Raw genomic sequence first — 6,000 nt, 5'->3', positions numbered from 1 at the left:
AGGCACCCAGCTGTAAATTGTCCCCACACTGTCTGCTGTCGTAGTGATCCATGTAGTGCAATACCACAACAGAACAGAACAAAGATGTGGTGAACTTGAAGAGGATACGGAAAACAGAATGTGTGCATGTATTTGAACATGAAGATTTATAACAGACATTGAGGTTTTTAAAAGGTACTAAAGGCTGTATGATTAAGGTAAGTTGTTAAGACATAATTATCACTCTCAAGATACTGTAATTGAAAGCTAAGCAATGCTAATGGGACCATCAATCACACAAGTTTAGAGCAAACTACACCAGGAATTTGCAGCATCAAGGTCTTTGTGCGAAAAGCTATAAAGTTAAATGAATAATCTATAAGTTGTTGGTATACTTGTGGAGGGACAGCAGCTTCTGTTCCTGAGACATTCTAGAAGAAATAAAATGCTATGATGTCAGCAAAACCCCACAGTTAAGGTATGTATGTGCATGTGCTTGTGTGTGTGACTGGGAAGATCAAAAAATAGAAAAACACAGGATTTTTGTATTTAATCTTGAACACTCAGAGGTTTCAATTCAGACTCCCACAGCAAATAGTTTCAGCACTAAAGCAGGTTTTACCTATGCCAAGTATGCAAGCAAGTTAAGAATGAAAGAATAAATTAAGTTTACACTTTCCTGTGTGATAAATCACACTTGTCATGAGACGTCCTGAAGAAACTCTAGTGCTTTTTCTAAGTATTCAAGAGCACGTTATTTTGGAATACAGGGGGGAGGAAAAAAAAGGCTGAAAAGCAGAATACCTAAAATTTAATTCACTTGCTTTAACATGACTGAGGCCATATTCTATTGAAAAAGAACACTTTTATCTAAGACCTCAAAATGTGATACCTTGATTTTAGGATTACATCTAAGATGTTTATATTTACATATGAAAAAATCAAATATGTATAACTCTACAAAATATACTCCAGAGACAACGTCATGGGAAAGAACATATTCAATATAACTCATTACTGTTGCTGAAATACAGCTTTACTTTCAAAGACAACAGTGTCTAACGTAGTTTAAAGGTCATAATTTAAACATTAATTAAAAGGCTTCATTACAAAGCAAGCACCAAGCAAGGAAGCAAATTCCTCTTTTTATCTCAGATGCTTATAAAATAGAAGAAAAATTGAATGGAACAGAACTGGTTTTTGTTTTCCTTCATAGGCGCCGATGTGACTGAATTTGTCAGATGTCATTGTACTTTAATGCTATGCTTCAGCCTTCCATTTTAACCCAATTTTTCCAGTCTGTAATTTGCTGTCATGCAGACATTTTTTCCCCAGGTTGAATATTTATTAAATTCCATTTTCTTTTTCTCAGACAAAGCTAAATGATGCCGGGAGACTCAATCATTAATAATCAGTAATGGGACAGTATGGGGGAACTAATAGTGATTTACTAGGGCTAATGAACTGACCCTGGGAAAATGAAAGCATTGCCTCTTTCTTTTGCTATCATTACTTGCTTTCTCACAAACAAAGATGAGAAATTGCAAGGCAAGGAGTCCTTTGCCTGCACTACTATGTGGCTGTTCAAAGACATGTGAGTTGAAAGGTAAGACAATTTGTCATCAAAATCCTTGTGTTTGGCACTTGATTTCTTTATGTATGTTATGTTGCAAATATCTGGTTACTCAACTGGTTTTGCTAGGTTATGTGATAAAGCTCATCTGCACACCCACCAAGGAGCACAGACCAACAATAGCAGGAGGGGGACTCCAAATAACTCCCTGCCCTTGCTGCTTTCAGGCTCACTCCAGGGCCACCAGCTCATCAAAGGCCCATCGCACAAGCCCCAGGGAGTCCAGGGGCAGGACAGCAGGCAGAAACTCGAGTCAAAGGCTCCTGAGGAACAAACCGCCCTGCCATGGCCCTCCCAAGGCTGTTCCAGGAGAGCCCCAGCCCATGCCCAGCATGAATCCCACCACCACCAGCCATTGGAACCACCCTTGGGTCTTGCTTCTGACTGAAGGCAGTTGCTGCCCAGGGCAGGGGGACACACTGTGGGTGCAGGCAAAGAGCAGCTTGGGAGCCCATAGGATTTATTATGGCATGTTTTGGGAGGAATCAAAGGTGAGAAAAGGGGATTGAGGTGATCTGAGGAGGAACAGGAGTAGCAAAATGAGGGGCAAGGGAGCAAAAAGGGCCAGTGGTAGGTAGGGAGCTGGCTGGTGGGCTTGCCTGTCACCTGTGCCCTGTGCCCAGCCAGTACAGCCTGTGCAGTAGCTGGGGTCAGAGTGTGGGTGGGTGGGAGATCCGTGTCCATGGTCCAACCACCGCAGTGGGTGTGGGTGTGTAAATGTGTGTGCAAACAGCAGTGAGGATTGTGCTGGATGGGGCACTGGGCCAGTGAAGTTGCTGGGAGTAAGTGGATGTGGGGATCTCTGAAGGCAAGAGCACCAGGGGTTTGGCTGTAGGGACAGGAGGTCCCAGCCAGCTCTCAGTGTGTGTTTGTGTTTGTGTGTGTGTTTTTTGTGTGCAACAGTCTGTCTCAGTAGCTGGCGTGGGGCTGCAACCTCAGGGGTTGTGTGTCTGGGGAGGCAGGGGGATGCAGGGGCAGCTGCTGGGCAGGTGGAGGGTCTGAGCCGGCTGCCAGAGGGTCTCACCTCACCCATACGATGTGTGTATTTTGTCACTTGTGGACCCCCATCCTGCTCCTCTTGAGGGGGGCACAGAGTGAGGCCCTCAGTGCTGCCTGTGTGCTCTGATACATGAGTGCGGACACTCGTATAGGTAGCTGCATAGGTACATATGTGGTCTATACGTGTGGTTTTTGTGCCACAAGAGTTTATTTATAACTTTAATATTTATTCAAGGATAAATACTGAGCCTATTAGGGGACTTGGATTCAGGTCCTGGGCTGATTTTTTTCTTCTAAAAGTCTTACAGCTTGTTGGCAGTTTTGTCTGAAACAGCACTGGCTGAGGACTATGGTCTTCACCCACAGACGATCTCAGTGCCACTGCGAGGAGGCCTGCCAGGCTCAGCTGGTCTGTGCAGATGCAAAGTGCTCATCTCCGTGAAGCGGCAAATATTCAGTTTGGCTCACCATTTACATTTCAACCAGCTTCCTACAACTGAAAGACACTATATCTGATATTCCTTTTTATTAACAGGACTTGATATGAAGGTTACACAGGCAGATTCTATCTGAACCTGGTCAGGGTTTGTTCCACTGGAGGAATATCTCAGAAAGACATTTTTCTGATGTTTTGCAATTGCCTTTAATTTCCAGTCTGAAGCTATTTGCGGCTTAGCCCTTTTTCTTTTGTCATTATAACTCTTAAGCTCTGATTATTTTTTTCTTCCCTAGCACTTCTCTCACAATGCTCATACACAGAGCAAATATACCATTTCATTCCATCAATTTAAACAAGCCAACCATTTAAAAAATATGTTCACACTGCATATTTGGCCTGTGACTGAGACTCCTGAATTTTTACTGCATCCAAAATAACATACGGCCAGGCACTGACCTCTCAGTTTGAAAAGAACAGCTAACAATCGGGAAGCAGTACGGAACAGCTACCTAAACTGTCTCTCACCTTTGGCTGACTGAGCTCTCCATTTTGATACAGTTAAACCTAGCCAGACTGGATCCTTTACTATACTGTTGCATACAGGAAGGCAATAATGTCTGTCCACCAATTTCCTGGGTTCCCTTTTCACTGATCCTTGATTTTGTTTTCAAGGATGGGATCAAATGCAGTGTGGTAATGCAGATGTGACCTTTCTATCTTAGATAGCAACAAGAGGTAGCATTGTGCACAGAAGAATTTACCTGATCAGATATTGAAAAAGACTAAAAGTATAATCAAGTCCTTGCAAGGCTGCAATGTAACAATGAAAATAAAGCAACTACCACTTTCAGAAAAAATGCTTTTAGTATTTATAATAATGACTAAATATAAATTATTATTCTGGTGGTGAGAATGTGCTTGTTTGTGTTTACTCCCTTATTCAGGCATGTAAGGATTATTTACAATGCCTAGGAAAAAAATTAAAAGCCATATGTAATTTATTATAAACTGTGGAAATGATGGAAGACCTCAAGGATTTGTGACGAGCAGTAATAGAGAGTATTTTAGCTTTCGTTACAGAACATATGTTGAAACTTATTGCATCCTCTAAAACTGTTAATCTCTTTGTAATCAGTGGAATTACTCATGAGTTTATAAGATCATTAACCTAAATAAACTGGGATGATAATCTGGATTTCACAATATAATCTGCAAAGAAACTAAGTACCAGACTAGCTATGCACAGCAGTTTCAATGGGAGGTAAGTGGCCAACAGGAAGACATCTTAACTGCCTCTTAGCTGCAGAACAAAAGAGAACATGAAGTCTACTTTACCATACAGACACATACTTGTGAAAGGGCAAAGATTACAAAAAACGTTTGTTGTGCGCACATGCTGGTAATAGCTTTACAAGGTTTTTCAAAGATGGACCCAATCTGAAATCTTTGAAAATTTTGAAATTTTCTTTGAAATTTCTTTGAAAATATCTTTGAAATTTTGTCCATCTTTCTGAAACATACTGTATAATACTGATGACCAAGACAGGATCAATCCCAAACTGAATAGTTTGAAATATTCCATGTTTTTTAAACTACTGATGGAATTTTTTAAAGCATGTAAGTGAAATTACTTTCCTCATCCGTGGAGACTTTTAGTAAGTTCTAGTATGTATTTGAATTCAAGTTACATTTGAAAATACTATCCTAATTATCTTTCACTGCATTTTTTCCATTGATATTCAGAAATAGGAAATAGGTTGTGGCATGTGGTAAAGCAATGGGATGTTGTCCCATACTTTATCTGAATGCCTGCAAAAACCCTGCTGGGAAGAACTAGTCTCTGTGCACTTTCGCATTGTTTCCAAAATACCTTTTTATGCACTCTGCATTTTTTTTTAATTCCAATAAAGAGTAATATCTTACTGTTCCCTGCACACACAAAGGGAAGACACATTCATTGAAAGTATTTTGGGGGGCAGGGAGTTGCATCAGGCACCAACAATATTATGGTGGGGTTTCCTTAAGAATCTTTATTTTGTCTGAATGCCCCTGTAAAGTCACCTTTTCTTCATATTTTTCCTCACTTCAGTTTCTTTCTGTGGACAAATTAGTCAACTATGTACGTAGTGCACTATACTGCTAATGGCTGTAAGACACCACCGGTACTTGGCCTTGAATCTTGCACTGCCCCTGCTCTACTCTATTTGATGTGTACTTCATATGCTGGATTTCTGACACTCGATGACAAAATTCCATTTCAGAATTAAAATGTAAAATAAATAGCTGCATCGTACCAGAAATTCTTACCATTTTGATGCTGATATATACTCTTAAGTTTTGGCTACAGCAATTTCCACTGAGTATACTTGTGCCACACGACCAGAAATGGCAGCAATTTCCTCTTCTGTATAACACTGAAGCTTTGAAGGAGCAGCTTAAAATAGCACAACAAAAAACCAACCTTGGTGCTGTGCCCTGCTTGACATACAAAATTCCACTTTGCCAGCAGACCCCATTTGGGAACCAAACATGGTTTTTTAAATGTATAATGTCAAGATGTAAGAAATGTGTTTAGCAGTCATCTCCTACGTATCAGCCTGGGACAACAGATGAGAAATTTTAGAGCAAGAGTCAGAAATTCAGCCCCTAACTATCTTTTTCTATAGGCATGTAATTGAGAGAAGCTCAATTGCTGTCTCTTCTCAGCCAGCAGGATATCAACTGTGTCAATTCAGAAGCTGCTCAGATGTCATACCTTGGTCCACTTTACAGGGCATCTGTCACAGACATGCTTCTGCACCAGCAGCTGGACCAGAGCTCCCGGGCTCAGCTGCAGTGCTGGCGCAGGACCACCTGCCTCTCACTGTGCCCTCAGCAGTGCATCACATAAAGCTGTGATACCCTCTGGTACAAAGAAGTGGGAACAAACAACCCAGAGCCAAGCACTCAG

Source organism: Caloenas nicobarica, chromosome Z, assembly GCF_036013445.1.
Source record: "Caloenas nicobarica isolate bCalNic1 chromosome Z, bCalNic1.hap1, whole genome shotgun sequence".
NCBI classification, from domain to species: Eukaryota; Metazoa; Chordata; class Aves; order Columbiformes; family Columbidae; genus Caloenas; species Caloenas nicobarica.
Note: the sequence above shows the minus strand (reverse complement) of the source record.